The 19,027-nt window shown below is 40.9% G+C and overlaps 1 protein-coding gene across 5 annotated transcripts in view; it reads left to right on the forward strand.

The window, feature by feature from the left end:
* ANKRD11 (ankyrin repeat domain containing 11) overlaps positions 1 to 19,027 on the forward strand; it is a 265,234-nt gene that overhangs the window by 77,807 nt on the left and 168,400 nt on the right. For all 5 annotated transcript variants that reach the window (XM_036440842.2, XM_036440838.2, XM_036440840.2 and 2 more), the window contains exon 2: positions 14,179 to 14,262. The gene's annotated coding sequence lies outside the window, so the exon portion shown is untranslated. The remainder of the gene's footprint in view (positions 1 to 14,178; positions 14,263 to 19,027) is intronic.

Here is a 19,027-nt window from a genome sequence, read left to right on the forward strand (position 1 = left end):
AAGCTGTAATTGAAGTGTTTATGCCCAAATGTACTGTGAATTTAACATATGGTAATATTTATTGTCTGGTGGGTCTGCTTGAAAGGTTTGGTCAATCAGTTCTCATTTCACAAAAATAAAATAATGTAATTAAGTGATTACTAAATATATACTTATAAGGCAAAGTTGTTTACCACTTTGTATAATTTTTGCACGTGTGTAGCACATCAAGGCTGTATTTATAAAGTATAACTTGGATGTTGTGACAATATTGTTGAGAAAGGGGTGTGTGGCTGGCAGTTTTTAAAAATAAGGCACCCCACAGTTTTTTGTTTTTTGTTTTTTTAAACATATTTTATTGATTTTTTTTTTTTTTTTTACAGAGAGGAAGGGAGAGAGAGAGCTAGAAACGTGGATGAGAGAGAAACATCAACCAGCTGCCTCTTGCACACCCCCTACCGGGGATGTGCCTGCAACCAATGTACTTGCCCTTGACCGGAATCAAACTTGGGACCTTTCAGTCCGCAGACCGACGCTCTACCACGGAGCCAAACCGGTTTCGGCAACCTCACAGTTTTTAAGACAAACGTGTTAACCTAAAATCTTCAGAAGGCAGGGTCAGGGGTCTTTTAAGACTTTTGTATAGGCCTAATTTGTGTCAAACACAAGGCCCGAGGGCCAAATCCGTCCCGCCAGGCCTTGCAATGTGGCCCGCACCGCGCTGTCATCACTGCACTCCGCTGCGTTTCCATCACAATGACAGTTTATGACTGTTCAGTAAACCATTCGGCCCGCGATTTAGGCTGGATTTTAGATTTTGGCCCCTTCTCTGATTGAGTTCGACACCCCTAGCCTAAGACATAAAAAGCAAAACAAAAAGAAGGTACCTTTTAAGGATATTGCCTAAAAGAAGCATGTTATTTTTAGTTACTACTGTCTTCAAAGTAAAATAACATTTTTGCAGATCCCTCTCTTTTTTTATGTAGTGGGAATTTTATTTTTGTTTTTTAAAAAAATAAGTCTTTATTGTTCAGATAATTACAATTGTTCCTCTTTCTCTCTCCCTCACCCCCCATAGCTCCCCTCTACCAGGTTCCCACAAAACCCTCTGTCCTTATCCCCCCCTTCCATTCCCTCCCCCATCCTCATCCATAGGTGTATGATTTTTGTCCAGTCTCTTCTTGCACCCCCCACACCTCTTTCCCTCAATAATTTTCAGTCCACTCACTCTCTATGTCCCTGATTCTATTATATTCACCAGTCCATTCTGTTCATCAGATTTTTTATTCACTTGATTTTTAGATTCATTTGTTGTTCATAATTTTTATCTTTACCTTTTTTTCCTTGCTCTTCTTAAAGAAATATTATACTTTCAGCATTTAATATAATACTGGTTTGTTGTTGATGAACTCCTTTAGCTTTGTCTTATCTGTGAAGCTCTTTAGTTGACCTTCAATTCTGAATGATAGCTTTGTTGAGTAGAGTAATCTTGATAGTAGGTTCTTGCTATTCATCACTTTGAATATTTCTTGCCACTCCTGTCAGGCCTGCATAGTTTCTGTTGAGAAATCAGCTGAAAGTCATATGGGTGCTCCCTTGTAGGTAACTGTTTTTCTCTTGCTGCTTTTGATCCTCTGCTTCTTGTACTCTACTGTTGATTCCTGTATAGGGGTGTCGAACTCAATCAGAGAAGGGGCCAAAATCTAAAATCCAGCCTAAATCGCGGTCCGAATGGTTTACTGAACAGTCATAAACTGTCATTATGATGGAAAAGCAGCGGAGTGCAGTGATGACAGCGCGGTGCGGGCCACATTGCAAGGCCTGGCGGGACGGATTTGGCCCGCGGGCCTTGTGTTTGACACATGTGCATAATGTAATTCTTATTTCTGACTAGTTCTTTTTCATCACCATTTTTATGTTTCCCATTTCTTTTTTGAAGTTCACATTAAGTTCCTGTACTCTACTCCTAAGTTCATTTGAACATCTTTATAACTAGTGTTGTGTTTTGTTTTATTTTAAGTTGATTTAAAGAGAAAGGAAAAGAGAAGAGAAAAATGTAAACATAGATCCGCTGCCTCCTGCATACCCCATATAGGGGATGGAGCCCACAACCCAGGCATGTGCCCTGACTGGAAATCAAACCAGCAACTTCTTGGTATATGGGTTGATGCTTGACCACTGAGCCAGCCACATGGCTGGATAACCAGTGTTTTGAACTTTGCTTCTGGTATATTGCTTATCTTAATTTAATTTTTTGTTTTGTCTTGTTTTTTTTTCCCCCTGGAGTTTTGTTCTGTTCTTTTATTTGGGACATGTTTCTTTGTCTCTTCATTGTGGCTTCCTCCCTGTGTTTGATTCTGTGTATTTGGTAGAGCTGCTATGTCTCCCAGATTCGGTAGAGTGGTCTTATGTAATAGGTGTCTTGTAGGCACCAGAGACACAGAGTACCTGCTCACCTGTGAGAGCTGTGTGCACCCTCCTCTGGTAGTTTAGACTTAATTACTGTTGGCATGTCATGGGAGGGATTTACCCCCAGCTGATGAGCTGTGAGGATTGGCCTGACATAGAGAATATGCTCTGCAGGGACCAACCCCACAGAGCAGGACTTACTTCAGCAGGGCTCTGTTGCCCGGTAAATCTTTGCCCGGTAAATCTGCCTCTTGAATGTGTTGCGTGTGGAGGTGCTTCATTATAGTCCACTGGTTCACTGGCTTTGGGGTTTCCCAGGAGGGGCTTCCCAGGAGTTTCAGACCAAGGTCAGCCATTGCCTGTGCTTTGTTGGGGACCACCTGGCATGAGCTACAAAGTGATACATAGAAGGCTGCCACTTGTTCTAGGCTTGGAAGCGCCTGGAGAGGCCAGGCTGTGAACTGAGGCTTGCTGCTGCTAGTGTTGGGCCTGGGGCGGCTTAGGAAGAGGTGGTATGTAGGCCAGATGCTGCATGTTTGAGAGGTTTTAGGAATGTTGGCAGCATGAGCCAAGACAGCTGCATGAGCCACTGGAAAAGGCTTGGGTGGGGCCCGAAAGTTGGGTGGAGCAATGAGTGTCTCAGGGAATGACCAGGGCAGGGTAAATAGTGTTGATGGGCATTCAGATATGGCAACCACCTGCTGGTTTTGTGGTGGAGGGGGCAGAGCTCAGCAAGGGAACAATGCCATTAGCCAGGACTTCTGTCTGTGAGAAAGCTGCCCCTCCAGTCCTTGCCCTCATGTCAGACAATATAGTTCCTCTCTGTATGTTTCTGGCATCTTTTGAGCTGCTGCCTCAGAGCTGGAGCTCACAGCTAGAGTTGGAGTAAGTCTGCGTACAGACCCTTTCTGAGGAATGCATGGGACTTCAGCAGCTCTCTTCTCTCTCAGCTGCTCTTAAGGAAAGTAATGTGAAACAATGTTTTATGTTGGATATTGAAGAATTCTAAACTTTTAGAATTTAGAAGGGTGTTACAGATTATAAAATAAAGTTAAAATTTTAAAGTACGTTAATAATCTGAGACTTCCCCAACCCCTCCTGCCTATTCTTATAAAGTCACCCTTTTAGGAGAAAGATGGAAACATACAAGTACTGGATACTTCAGCTATGTCTTCGTTGTCTGTTTTAAAAAAGTTTTAGGAAATTTTTTATAGTTATGTAAGGTGTAGTATAGAAGATATTTAAAGGCAATTCCACATGGAATTTAAGATCACTTGTCCAGTTTTGGAAAAAAGGCAGTTGGGATCTCATTGATTCTGTAGATCTCTTTGGGGAGTATTGCTATCTTAATACTAAGTCTTCTACCCATGAACACAGCATTTCTCCCATTTTCTTAGGTCTTCTGTAATTTTTTTCAGCCCTATTTTGGTAGTTTTCAGTGTGCAAGTCTTGCATGTCTTTGGTTAAACTTATTCCTAAATATCGTATTCTTTTTTATGCTATTGTAAATGGTGTATTTTTTTCTTAATTTCCTTTTTAGATTGTTTATTGCTAGTGTATAGAAATACAACTGATTTTTTAGTGTGTTTATCTTGTATCCTGTAACCTTGCTGTGCTGTATTCATTTATTAGCTTTAATAGTTTTGTATAGATTCTTTAGGGTTTTACATCTTTTTTTTATGTTGAGTGTTCGAGTTGGACAACCAGTTCAGTTCAAGCTTCGGTTGTGTCCCACTGGCAGTAGGTTTTCATTTCCTGACTGTGTCCCTGCGTGGTTGGTATATTGCTTCTGTTAAGCTATGTCACTACAAGTCTTGCCTTGGGTTTTCAAGGGGGGGGGGAATGTAGAGCATTTTTAATGGATTTTGTGAATAAGACATGTAGAATGAGGAAAGTATTTTCATGGTGCTGTGTCCGATTCTCTTAACAAAAGACAGACTGGTATCCAGTGTCCTGTAGTCTATTCTCCTTCGGTTATTCATTTTGTAAGAAATAAAACAGATGAGTGTTGTCAGAGGTTGCAAATAAATGAGCAGTTGTTCTGTAGGCACTTCACACTAATGAAGTGAAATAGCCCTAGCTCTGATTTCTATTATCTTGTGTGTTTCCAAGGCCCATGACCCGGATCATAAAATGGTGAGGCCAACAGTGTACTTTAAAGATGGACAGATCACAACATATTCATGTTTTCTTTCTTTTTTTCTTAAATATATTTTTATTGATTTTAGAGAGAGGAAGGGAGAGAGAGGGAAACATCAATGATGAGAGAATTATTGATTTGCTACTTTCTTCATTCCTTGTACTGAGGATTGAGACCACAACCCATGCATATGCCCTTGCCGGGAATTGAACCCTTACCTTCTGTTCATAGGTCGATGCTCAATCACCAAGCCACACTGACAAGGCTATTCGTGTTTTCTTTTGAGTTTTGTCCTTAGAGTGTGATAGGAATTTTAAAAGTATTATGGCTAAGAGCTGATATTGATCATTTGTTTCCTGATTTAGAGCCCAGGAATAGCCATTTTATGCCTGTTAATCAGGATTTCAAGAGTGTGATGTCTAAACAACTGTTCCTTATTGTGGCCTTTTATATTGAGGGTGAGTTAGAGAGTCAGGGAACCTGCAAACTTAACCCTTTGCACTCCAAACCATTCTGGACATTGGCTACCAGCTACTCGACGCTAACGGCGGAAACGTGCGTTGAATTAACTCAATTCCCCGTAATCACTAATAAACTGCAATGTCCCCTGAGAGGGGACATCCGAGTGATATGCTAGAATTCCGATGTCCCCTGAGAGGGGACAGTGGAGTGCAAAGGGTTAACAGTTGTGCATTTCACAATAGTGTGGTGAAGGCCTATGGGTGTGTGTGTGTCAGGTGCAAGGTGGAGTGGTTCAATGCGGAAAAAGGGGGGAGGACATCTATAATACTTTCAATAATAAAGATAAATTTAAAAAAAGAATAAATTTGGATTGCCTTCCTAATGTTATGGAGTCAGGACACTGGTACCAGCCTGTCTTTTGTTAAACAGAGTGAGGCCTGTTTTCACAATCAGCTTGTAGCCCCTTTTTGAGTTCATGTTTTTATCCTCTAGTTTTCAGGAATTTCCAGGCCCCCCCCTGCCCCCCCCCCCAATTTTATTTATTTTTCTTTATAGCTATTTATTTAAAAAGCCCATTTTCTGTCTTCTCCCTGGATTTGGTAGCATGAGCATGAAACTTCACTTTAGACTGGAGATTTCCTCTGGGCTTGTGGTATGTGGGCTTTTTTTTTTTTCTTTTTCTTTTTCTTTTTCTTTTTCTTTAAATCACTGGAGGATATCCTTTTCATTGATTTTTTTTTTTTTTTTTTAAAGTGGAAATGAGGAAGGGAGAAGGAGATAGAAACATCTACGGTATGTGAGAGAGAGACATCAATTGGTTACCTTCCTACACGGGGGGCTGGAGATTGAACCTGCAACTCAGGTATGTGCCCTTGATCAGGAATCGAACATGTGACCCTTCAGTTCATGGACCCATGCTCTGATCAGTGAGCCACACTGGCCAAAGCACTTTCGTGTTTGATAACTCAGCACAATTGTCTGAGAAAGTGGTGGCAATTGTGCCACATCATTCCTTCTCTGTGTTCATTCTGCATCTATTCACTTTGCACTTTCTTCTGTTAAGGCAGGGTTGGGGAACATGTGGCCCATGGGCTGTATAAGGCCAGATAAATCACTTGGTGGCCCTGATAAGGAAATCACAGTTAGGACTTGAAATTCAATAAATCTAGGAGCTTTTTTCATAGCAATATAAATTTACATTAAGTGAATAATGTTATAAATATCTAAATGGCCCTTGGCAGGAAAAAGGTTCCCCACTCCTGTGTATTAAGAGAATTGTCTTAAAACATTAATTTTCTGGGTTTTTTTTTGTTTTTTTTTGTCCTGAAGTGAAAAACAATGGAATTGAAGAAAGGAGCTGTATGAGGAGCATTTGTTTTCCCTCCAGCTTCACATTATTGTTAAAGTTTGCTTAGTTGCTTTATTCCCTTGAGCCTTCCTCATTCAAATCAAATGAAGAAAACTTAATAGCACCCATCTGAAACCAAAATACCTCGTACTCCCTCATAAAAACAAAACAAAACAAAGACAAAACAAAAACACACCGTCACAACTTTTGTTTCCTTAGAAGTTGATCAAGGTAAGGATAATAGTCCAGACTCCACTCCCACAGCAGATTGAGACTCCAATTATGGGCTCTGGACATTGTAAGGGAGGGATGTTTTATGGTTCATGTGCAGATAGAATTCAGTCTGTTGTAGCTTTGTGATTCATTTGAGGGTAGATTAGTGGTCTTTAAACAGTGTCCACTGAAGTCCTCTAAGGTTACATTTTAAGGAGATTTTAAAAAAAATATGTTTTTATTGATTTTAGAGAGGAAGGGAGAAGGGTAGAGCGACAGAAACATCGTTTGGCTGCCTCCTGCACATCCCCTACTGAGGATGGAGCCTGCACCCTGGGTATGTGCCCTGACCTGGGAATCGATATGGTGACCTCTTGGTCCATTGGTTGACAATCAACCACTGAGCCACACCAGCTGTGCTTAAAGAGAATTTCAAAGCTGTACTGAGAACAGCATGCATGGTCGTATTTTACATTTTCAGTTTGAAGAGAGAGGGTAGTTGTGAGTGTAGTTTTGAAGCCAGCCAGCCTGGATTTGAATCCTGGCCATACTATTTAAAGTGGGACCTTGGCTAAGTTTCTCACCCTCTCAGGGCTTCGGATTTCTCATCTGTAAAGTGGGATAATAAAGCTATCTAGCTTATGATATTGTTGTGATGATAAAGTGAATACCATATGAAGTTGCTAATATTAGACCCTTTAAAAAAATTGAGATTAGTCTACTTTGCCCATTTTCTTCCAGTGGTAACATTTTTCTGAACTATAGTAAACATCACAATCATGATATGGACAGTGATACAATCTCTGAATCATATTTTATCACCCCAGTTTCACTCATGCTGTGTGTGTGTGGTTTTATCATATATCCAGGCCCCTTTATCCATCATCATCATCATGAAGACCTCTCGTTGCTTTTCCCCCCTTTCTTTTTTAATCCTCACTTGAGGGTGTGTGTGTGTGTGTGTGTGTGTGTGTGTGTGTGTGTGTGGGACTCGAGCCTGCCACCTTTTGGTGTATGGGATGATGCTTCAACTAACTTAACCACTTGGCTAGGCCTCCTGTTGCTTCTGGCTCATCTCCTCACCCTTGTATCTAACCTGACACCACTAATTTGTCCTTAATTTCTATAATTTTATCATATGAGAATGTCATATAAGTGGAATAAATGTAAATGTAATGTTTTGGTGTTGGCTTTATAGCTCAGCTTAATCCTTTGATATCTATTTGAGTTGTTGCCATATCAATACCTCTTTCCTTTTTGTTGCTGATTACTGTTCCATGGTGTGTGTGGAAACTGCTATGAATATTTTAAAAAATATATATTTATTGATTCCAGAGAGGGAGAGGAAGATAGAAACATCAATTATGAGAGAGAATCATTGATTGGCTGCTTCCTTGATGCCCCACACTGGGGATTGAGCCTGCAACCCAGGCATGTGTCCTGACTGGGAATGAAACCATGGCCTTTGGTTCATTAGTCCAGTGTTTCCCAACCTTCTCTCATGATGAGAATCACCTGGTGGAGTTGTTAAAACACAGATTCCTGAATCCCAACTAAGAAGTGCTAAACTAGAATTTTTGAGAACATATAGGTAAAATTGCATACCTAACTTAGTGCTCTGTATATAAAATCTGTCTTAGAGCACTAGTTAAGTATACAATTTTACCTATATGTTCCCAAAAATTCTAGTTTAGCACTTCTTAGTTGGGATTCAGGAATCTGTGTTTTAACAACTCCACCAGGTGATTCTCATCATGAGAGAAGGTTGGGAAACACTGCATTAGTCAACGTTCATACACCGAGCCACACCAGCCAAGCTGTGAATATTCTCATGCAGCGTATTGGATTTACAAAAATGGCTACCTCAAATAGCTTAGTCTGGTATCCAAAAGGCACTAGGTGCTCTGCTATTGAGTGTTTGCAGTTCCACTGGACTTAGCTTGTCTCTGTACATGTATTTGAACTTCCTAAAAAGTTTTTACTTTCCAGAAAAAGCCATAGTTCTGCACTAGTCTCTTAAAACCTTGCCCTGAGCACACGGGGACGTAGGGGGTGGGTAGGGAGACAAAATCGTCTCCAGTTCTGTAGCTCCTTGGGTGTGGCCACTATCCTGGTGTAATTGTGGTGGTTTTGCCAACCAGTGTATTTAAAGTGCCTCTCCTGCTCTGGGCCCCATTGTCAGTCAGTGGTTTGAATGTGAACTTAACCCATTCAGTCTAGTTTCTATGAGTGAGAATTTTAGCTCTACATAAGGTTGTGATTGAAAAAGATGATTCTTTGGCTCATAGTGTTTTAAGACCTGTGGGCTAAGAGAATTCCTAGGCATTAAGGGCTTTTGGAATGGTGGTAAAGGGAGAGAGAGAAGAGAGGCTCAAGTAATGTTCAGTACTTTAAAATCCACAGTGAAAATTGTTTATTCGTAAGAATGGTTTGTTAGCCAATTAAAATATCAAGATAGGTTTAAAAAAAATACTCATCTGGCCAGTATGGCTCAGTGGTTGAGTGTTGACCTATAAACCAGGAGGTCTCGGTTTGATTCCTGGTCAGGGCATGTGCCACGTTTCAAACTCGATCCCCAGTGTGGGATGTGCAGGAGGCAACTGATTAATGATTCTTTCTCATCATTAATGTTTCTATCTCTCCCTCTCCCTTCCTCTCTGAAATCAGTTAAGAAGAATATATACTATACAGTAGGCCCTCGGGTTATGTCAGAGATCTGTTTCTATGGCGCGACATGAGTCAGTAGGAACCCACATACGTCACTCACATGGAGCACATACACAGCAGTAATGAAGTGAAACAGTAAAAAAAAAATAAAAAATAAAATAAAAAGAAAGATAACAATTCCTAATGTTTACTTGTAAATAAATAATAAAAAACATAAAGCACATACGTACATACGTCAAAATGACATAGCTTTTTTTCTTTAAATAAATAAGCAAGGCTGGGTGCATGAAAATTCATGCACTAGAGGGGGCGGGGGTCCCTCATCCCAGCCTGCCCCCTCTCACAGTCCAGGAGCTCTCAGGGGCAGGAGGCGACCTGGCAATCAGGGGAAGGCGACACCCTCATCACAACTCTGCTGCTGCCATTGCTGGCAGCACAAGCCTCAGCCAGCCCTAGTTACCTGAGCCTCAAGTGGCCCTGGGCGGCTGGACAGCCGACATTTGAGGCTTACCTGTGCTGTGGGCCTGCCCTTGGCAATGAGGGGCTGGGGGACTCCATAGGTAGGTGGAGGAGGGTCTGGCCGTGCCATGCACCTGCTGCCCCAGTGGGGCTGAGGGGACTGGGCACCACCATATTTGAGTGTGTGACAATCAATTAACATATTCCCTCCTTATTGGCTGTGGGCGTCAACATCTTTATGAGGGTGTGATGGTCAATTAGTATATTCACTCCTTATTGGTGGTGGGTGCCAACCATCTTTGTGAGGGTGTTATGGTCAATTAGCATATTCCCTCTTTATTAGATAGGATGGGAGATGGCCATGTAACCATGAAACGACTTACATTGAGTCTGCTATAACCCGAAGACTGCCTGTATATATCCTATACAGTAAAAGGTTAATATGTAGATCAACCGAATGGTGGAACGACTAGTTGCTATGATGTGCACTGACCTCCAGGGGGCAGACGCTCAATGCAGGAACTGCCCCCAGCCTGCAGTCCTTAGGCCAGCCAAGGTGCGTGCCAGCGGTGGGCAGGGGTGGCCAGCAAGTGGGCGAAGGTGGGGTTTGTGCTGGCTGACAAGCGGGCTGGCACCAAGCCAGGGAAGGCTGATGCCAGGGGAGGAGCACTCCCCCTTGCCTCAGTAGCGGTTCTCAACCTGTGGGTCACTTAAGACCTTTGGAAAACACAGATATTTATATTACGATTCATAACAGTAGCAAAATTACAATTATGAAGTAGCAACAAAAATAATGTGCTTGGGGGTCACCACAACATGAGGAACTATATTAAAGTGTCACGGCATTAGAAAGATTGAGAACCATTGACCTAGATGATTTTATTTCCAGGGGACACGTGGCAGTGTCTGTAGATATTCTGGTTGTCACATTGTGGGGGATCACTCCTGGCAGCTAGTGAATAGAGAGGCTGGGGTGCTGCTCAACACCTGCCAGTGGCAGGTCAACAGGGAATAGTTTGGCCAAAAATATTAGTGGTGCTGAGTTGGAGAAACAGTGGATTAAAGGGTCCTCAAGTTTTCTTCAGTTGTATTAGTAGATATTATTTGCTGTATTCTATTGTAGACATTCGTACACTCTTATTGCTCATTACTGTTTTTATTGGAAAATTGAAAAACTTAATGAAATGCTGCTTTTCATAAAAGTGAGGTGGGTGACTGTAAGCTGCTTTTCCATATTCATTTTTAATAGTCCTTGAGGTTAATGTCAGCTTTGAAAAGCCCTATACAGAAAAAGGACAGAAAAATCTCACTTCATTTTTGCAAAACACACAAACCTGTAAGATCAGGGAACCACTGTGAGTGCCGGGCCTTGGAATCCCATGTCCTGAGAACCTTCTCCCTGTCTCCTGTCTGTGTGTTTCCCTGCCTGATTCTACAGTTTTGATGTGTTTGGAGATAGAAAATTTTTGGAGAGGTGATTTTTGGATGGGATTATGGAAAATGGGCATGAATGGTATTTTTTTAAAAAAATTAATACTGGTTTGTTTTATTGTTAAAGATCTCAAAGCTTTCCTGGGAGGTGATAACAGTTTTATTAATTTTTTTCCATGAAACTATAGTATGATTTCTTCCTTTCTTACTGGCAAAATTATTGTGTCAGATATCCAGGCTATAGTGGTTACTTGATTTATTTGGTTTCTTTTGTATAGGAAGTTTGAGAGGGTTCTAAATAGAATCTGTTTCTCATAGTTATTTTGCAAGATTGTATATTTTGTCATTTGTTCTTTTTTGGTAGTAAACTTTCAATTTACCTTAAAAATTTTAAAATTGCTATATCTTAATGTAAAAATATTTGATGAACAAAAATAAAGTTTTTAGTTGTTTGTATACCATTAAATTCTTAGTTGTAAATGATAGAAATAAATTATTTTAATTAATCACAAGTGGAATTATAGGACCAGTTGTTCAATTTAAGGACCAGGGATCAGCCTGGCTTCGTTTTCCTCTTCACTCCCTGTCAAGGCATTAGAGGGGTTAAGAGGTGTGCAGCCTCTGTTACTCTTGGAATTTTGGAAGACTATAGCTAGTATATCATGTGAGGTACAGGGGATATGATAGTATAAATATGAAAAACAGTTCTTTATACCCTGTGTTCCAGCCAACCCTGCTTTTGCAATATATTTGACACTTCTGGTGCACTTCCCAGTGGGTGTCTATCTCCTACCCACAAGAGGAAGTATTCTTTTGAATTTTGTATTTTATGATGATTTGCTTTTCACTGACATTTTACTGTATGTATATTAAGTCAGGTATTTTAAGTGTCCTGTACTTTTGAAAGACATATATTTAGCATATTCCTCTGAGACCTGTTTTTTTCATTCATTGTTATGGTATTTGAGATTTGATTATGTTGATACTGGAGGCCTGGTGCACTCCCTCTCACAGTCCGGAAACCATCAGTAGGGCATCCTTCCAGATGCCATGGAGGCGGGAGAGGCTCCTTTGCTGTGCTCACCAGCCATGATCCCAGCTTCTGGCTGAGTACTGCTCCCCCTGTAGCGGCGCAGTGACCACCAGGGGGAAGCTACTGCATTGAGTGCCCCCTGGTGGTCAGTGCATGTCATAGCAACTGATTGTCCCACCCTTTGGTCAATTTGCATAGTAGCCTTTTATTATAAGGATGTATGGTTGTAGTTTAGTAATTAATAGATTGTTTACATGTGGACTACCTCTGTAAAGGAATGAATTGGAAGGAGCCTCTGCTCCAGAAGCCTCAGCATTGTGTTCTTGCCACAGTATTCAAATACTAATCCCCCAACCCTCGACGACAATTAAAAAAAAAAATCCTTACCTGAGTATATTTATTAATTTTTAGAGAGAGTTGAAGAGAGAGAGAAATATGGATGTTAGAGAAACACAATGATTGGTTCCTCCTGCACAAGCCCTGACCAGGGCCTGGGCCTGGGAGGAACCTGTAACCGAGATATGTGCCCTTGACCATAATCGAACCTGGGACCATTTGGTCTGCAGGCCAATGCTCTATCCGCTGAGCAAAACCGGCTAGGGACATTTATTAAAAAAAAAAAATCATAGTAACACACTTTATTTTTTTTAATTCTTTAAAAAAATACATATTTTACTTTTTTTTACAGAGAGGAAGAGAGAGGGATAGAGAGTTAGAAACATCGATGAGAGACATCAATCAGCTTCCTCCTGCATACCCCCCACTGGGGATGTGCCCACAACCAAGGTACATGCCCTTGACCGGAATGGAATCCGGGACCTTTCAGTTCGCAGCCCAACGCTCTATCCACTGAGCCAAACCGGTTTCGGCCATAGTAACACATTTTAAACATATGTTTTTATTGGTTTATTAGAGAGAGAGGAAGGGAGAGGGATAGAAAGAAACATCGATCAGCTGCCTCCTGGATGCCCCTCACTGGGGTTGTTGGGTCAACCCACAACCCAGGTGTCTGCACTGACAGGAAATTGAACCTGTGACTTCGTGGTTCCTGGGTCCATGCTCAACCTCTGAGTCACATTAGCCAGTCCAGACAACATTTCTTAATCACATTTACAAAAAGTTCAGACCTTGCTGGGGTTGTCCTGATCTTCCTGCTTGTTCTTAGTTGTGTTGGGAGGAACTCAAATGCATGATAGGAGGCTTGAATCACGTTTCTGAATTGGATTCATCTGAAGCACATTGGTTTGAATTATGGTCCTTTGTCTCTGATAATGGACCCATAAGTAGATTGAGGGAGACTGAGGGATAGATTTAAGGGTGGTCAGGAATGTCTGCTAAGAGGGACCAGTGAGCACAGACACAGAACAAAAATGGAAGAGAGATTGTGGGCAGTGTTGAGAGGGAAGTGTCCAGATTGAGGCCATACTGTTTAGGGAAGTGGAGTTGGGTATGGGGTAGTAGTGGGGCAGTGTATTAGAAGGCTGTGGGAGGTGGAGAGAGGTGGGCCATTGGGGTTTTGTGAACCAAAGGGGGTGGGGTTTTGTGAATCAAAGGGAGAGTTTGGATGTATTCTGAGTTTGAGAGAAAGCTTGCAAAATGTATAATATAACTTTGGCAAAGGTTTAATAATCAAGGAGATTTCTATCAAACTCCTTGAAAAGAGAAAAGTCTGTGAATCACCCAATCCCTAGTCCTGAGGTCCCATCTCTTGGGAGAATGACAGGCCACCTGAGTGTTCTTTTTTCAGCTTGGCCTTCCTGAGTATTGCTTTTCAGGAAAAATTACTGACAATTAGAGATTTCCACTTGAATAATATCCTAAAACAAATAATCAGGTTTGATCCTCTTTCCTGGGCTTCACTTTCCTTAAAACCCCAAATCAGACAAACAACTTACAAACTTTTTGCTTGTCTGGTGTTAAGTGAAATGAAGCAAGGCAGTAATAGAATAAATGGCTTCTCCAAATGGAGAGACAAATTGTAAATAGAACTGAAGTAAAATTATTACTTTCTGCTAATTTTTTATTCTCTTGTTTCAGAATATACACTGCCCTGCTCTGGACACACCTCTATTGGATTTAATATACAGCCCTTATCAACATCAACTTTCAGCTATGGAATCGGTAAATATTTTATTCCATTGCCTCTCATCAATTTGTGTGTGTTTATTTTCTTCTCTCTCTTTCTCTCTCTGTGGGTGTGTATTTTCATTGGTTTGTAAAAAGGAGTATCGAGTTTTTGCTAAGTGTTTTGAATTTTGTTCTGGATTTCACTTTGATGAAAAGTGTTTCAGAATAGTGGTAATGAGCTGTGTGGAGTTAATAAGCAGCATCTGTGGTGTCCCAGTGAGCAATTCTTTGGAAAAATTAAACACGTTGGTATCTGTGCCTGAAGAAAGTTTGTTTCTTCTCAAGTTCCCTTTTCTTATTTCATCCCCAAGTAGTCTGGAGGCTATTGCGAGCCAGTGCTTGCTCACTCACTGTGTTAGTTTTGTGCTCTGTGTGTCTTGCATTAACCCTTTGCACGAAGAAGAGAACTTTTCTAGTCTGAGAATTGTTGCTTCTGTCCTGGGGAAAGCCGTGAGGCCTGGCTGTGGATTCGTCTGGTGTCCTGTGTGTCTTGGTAACTACTCCATGGTACTCCTGGAAGTTTGAGAGGAGGGGCAGCTGCTTCCTTAAAGCCTCTGGTCTCCGGTCTGACCTAACATCTGTTGCTCCTAAACAAAGCCCTTCCTTGGGAAATGTGTCACATTGGCACATGCTTTATTTCCTCTGATATGTGGATTGATAACAATTAGAAAGGAAACTCTTAGCTCATTTTAGTTTTTCATACATGGCTGGTGTTAGTGTTTTTTAAGCAAACAGTTAAAAATGTATCATTTATTTTGTCGTTCCTAGCCGACTTGAAGGAAATCTTTCTTGCTACTGTCTTGGCAAATGTTCTTTTTTTTTTAAATCTTAAAAAAAATATTTTTATTGATTTCAGAGTGGAAGGGAGAGATAGAAATATCAATGATGAGATAGAATCATTGATCTGCTGCCTCCTGCACACAGGGGATTGAGCCCTGAACCTGGGCATGTGCCTTGACCTGGAATTGAACCATCATCTTCTAGTTCATAGTTTGATGCTCAACCATTGAGCGACGCCAAATGGGCAGTTGTTCTTAATCTAACAGAACCTGTCCTTTATCTCAGCTATCAGTGAATCAGGCCACTTTGAAATGTGCCTGGGTGCTTTCCTTGACTTGACAGATATATATTTGGTAATTGCAATATGGTTTGATGTAACAGATATTTCAGTGTCTCTGAGAGTAGGACTAGAATTGTCTCATCTTAATCTGTAGAGTAGTTAGCAGTTGGAAGCCATCCTGGCCAGTGGGGGTGTTGGTGACCAGGTGGGATGTGGTAGGCTTTGTAACACCGTGGGAATGCTTCCCAGGCATTCCCAGGTTGTGCAGGTGGACTCAGGTTGGTTGTCTTAGGCATTAGGTCAGCCACTGAGAGACTAGGTCCATGAGAGACCCATGCCTAGAGGCTGAGCTCTGTCTTTGTTTGGAAACTAAAATACTGGCCTAAATTTGTAACAAGGAAAAACAAAATGCTGCTTAAATTAGATTCTTAATAAGTATTTGGTGATTCCTGATTAAAAGAAAAACAATTATAGCAACTCTGCTGAAAGATTGTTGGGTTGCCCTAATTGGTTAGGTGGATTGAGAGCAATGGATATGTTAATGTTTAGAAGCTAACATTTGAAGGATTGGCTTTTTGACCATACCACAGTAATAGTCCAAGGTGTCTAATGCCATTTAACACTGTAGTGAACAATAAATATGCAGTTAATAATCTGCAGTATTTGAATTGAATAAAGATGAAGATTCGTATTAACATGAGGTGCTGTTGTGACTGCCCAGCAGATAGATAATGGCCCTAATGTGTTAGAGCAGGGGCCAGAGCTCAAGAGCTGTAGACCCTCTGTGACCTTTTCTGGCATCAAAAGGCAGAATTTAACCAGTTAATTGCCATGCAATGGAAACCATCCCCCAAAAAATCAATTTGCAATGGATATTATAAAAATAAATATATTACTTGTGGCTACAGTGTTTGAACAGGTTCAAACCTTGGGTTAATGAGAGGGCATGGTCCTCTTGTGGCAAAGTCATGTGCAAGTTCTAGCTTGGAGGGCAAAGCCCTCCCAGCACAATTATAGCCAAAGGCTATAGTTGTAAGCTTGACATGGTCTGAACCTGCGGTCCTATGTGGCTAAGTGATATAGAGTAGACTGTGCAACAAGTAAACAAAGCTTGATCAGGTGCATGTAATTGAGTAGATTCCAAACCGTGAGAACATTGTAAACATCTTGGCCACGCCCTTACTTTGCCTCATGGAAACTGGTTGTAAAATAAAGACTCAGCTTGTATGCTATGGCGCTGTCTCTCCATCAGAGAAGCAGCGTCCCACCTAGCCCCAGCTTTATTTGCTTACCTGGCTTTTCTAAATCCTTCACTGCCCCCTCTCAGGTTCAGCCATGGCTATGCCGGCATGGCACAATTACAATTCGAGTGTTCTTGAATATTTTCAGTTAAAATCTCACGAAAAATGATTTTGAAGTTGGCCTATAGAGGCTATAGCAAGCAGGCAAATGGTTAAAAAATACAATTATTTGCAGGCTCTCTAATAATTTTTTATTGTTATTCATATTATTATTTTTACTTTAATTTTGGCCATTTAGATCAGATTCTATTCACTTTTTTGGGAAGGTAGCCTTGTTAAAGAACTTTTAGTGACTTGTGTAGATTCTGGATTGTTTCTGCTCTGAAATATTCTAGGCATGGCTGTGGTTGGTTACAGGAGTCTGGAATCTGACACTAGCTCTATGATTTTGGGCCTTTGTCTTTAACCCTGTGGAGAAGCAATGGTGATACCCATTTGAAAGGTTTTTTTTAGAGGTTAAGTGACACTGTTTATGAAAACAGAGCTCCATGAAAATGTAAAATTTAAAATAATTAGATTTTTAAAAAACTCTAGCATAAAACTAGTTTCAGCTGACAGTTGTTATAGTTCTCACTTTGTTAACATCTTTCTTGGTAATACCTTGGTCAAGGCCTTTCCAGAGAAGTGATGAGATTGAAAAAAATCTCTTGACACACATTTCACCAGGTTTAGATGGATGTAGATATGAGAGTCAAAGTGAGTGAGGCCATGCGACTGATGAGAATTGTTTCCAAGCACCGACTGAAAACCTAGGTGGAATGTGAATGTTACATTTATACTTACTGTGAATCAAGAATTTTGAATTAAGTTTTAAAAAACAAAATGGTTTCTGAAAGTGGCATGGTAGGATAATAAAGGCAGTGTTGTTTATATGAATGGAGGCTTAGATTTAATGGTTAATATTTTTAATTGCACACCTCTACTTGAAATACTGGCTGGTGTGGTTCAGTTGGTTGGATTATTGTCCCCTACACCAAAAGGTTGCAGGTTTGATTCCTGATCGGGGCATATACCTTGTTTGTGGGATCAATCCCCAATCGGGAAGCGTAGGAGAAGGCAACTAGTCAATGTTTCTCTCTCACATTGATGTCCGGACCGCCCCCCTCCCCACCACCACCACCCTTCTCTCTAAAACCAATAAACATGTCCTTGGATGAGGATTCCAAGCATAAAATAGAAAATTGATCACTTTTTGACATGCTGAAATGTTGAATTTGCAAGGCATGCAGAAAAGTGATGTGCATAGACTCTCACTGTCCCTGGAGGCAATACTGAGCAAGTGCACTCAAGTGCGCTCAATGTAGAGAGGTTTGCGCTTCTGAAACTTGACCCTGCATCCCTATCAACTTAGGGGACTGGAAGTATTGTTATTAACAGAACCACATCCTGCCTGAGCACCAAAGTTAGAGGGGATAGGGAGTAGGGGAGAGAGTTCTGGTCCTTGGTGCTCCTCCTGATAGAGAATGTCTTGCCATCTGATATTGAAGCAGAGAGAAGCCTTCCCTAGGCAGGTCTCTATACCCGATTGTATGGTAGGACTAGCCATTCTTCCTGATCCTACCATCATCCCAGGTTACTAATTGGCCATTAGGTGCCTTCCTGGTCAGGGCATTTGCAATTGCCATGGTCTAGGCAGCTGGTTGGGTTGGATTTGTAGGTTGTTAGGAGCATGTTTGTCCTAATGCTAATTCATTTGTCTTTTTAACAAAAAAGTTTTTTTATGACTAAAAAATAGATAACACACGTTGCTTCATTATTAGAGAGATATGCATAGCTAATTATGGCAATATAATTTACTGAACTTTTTAACAATGAGTTTTTATTTTAGGGTTCTGGGGGATATTTAGGGTTCTGGTGAATATTGTCTACATTCTTTTAAACTGCATATATTATAAAGTACAGAATATTAGATATCAGCTAAATTAGATTTCATTAAGTGCATCTTTTTTGTTAATATAAAAGTTGGTAATTGCATTCAAACACTTTTCCCCAGAAGTTCTTGCTCTCCTAGCTCAGCCCTTGTTGATGAATAGACTTTTGGTCCTCTTATTCTAAAATATTTGAAATGCTGGAGAGTTCACATGTGTAGGAGAGGGTTTGGAAAGGCAGGTCAGAGCAGAAGGAGCGTCTCACCCCACAAGTGGCTAAGTGCTGTGAGTTCTGGCTGTTGGACTTTTCTTTTGCTTTAAGAAGTTTCTTAAGGGCCTCTGGGTTCTGTGACCCCAACTGCACAGGGAAGGGAGGCATGCTTGGGACAGAGAAGGGTTTGTGGGCTGTTTGTAATCCCTTATTTGTTGGTGATAATATTTCTATTATTTTCCTTTCATTGTTAATTACAGGGGCACTCATGGAGCCAGTGTTTATTTTTTAATACCATCAAATTTTAAAGCTTATGAAG

The sequence above is a fragment of the Pipistrellus kuhlii genome, unplaced genomic scaffold (genome assembly GCF_014108245.1).
Source record: "Pipistrellus kuhlii isolate mPipKuh1 unplaced genomic scaffold, mPipKuh1.p scaffold_m20_p_17, whole genome shotgun sequence".
Classification (NCBI taxonomy): domain Eukaryota; kingdom Metazoa; phylum Chordata; class Mammalia; order Chiroptera; family Vespertilionidae; genus Pipistrellus; species Pipistrellus kuhlii.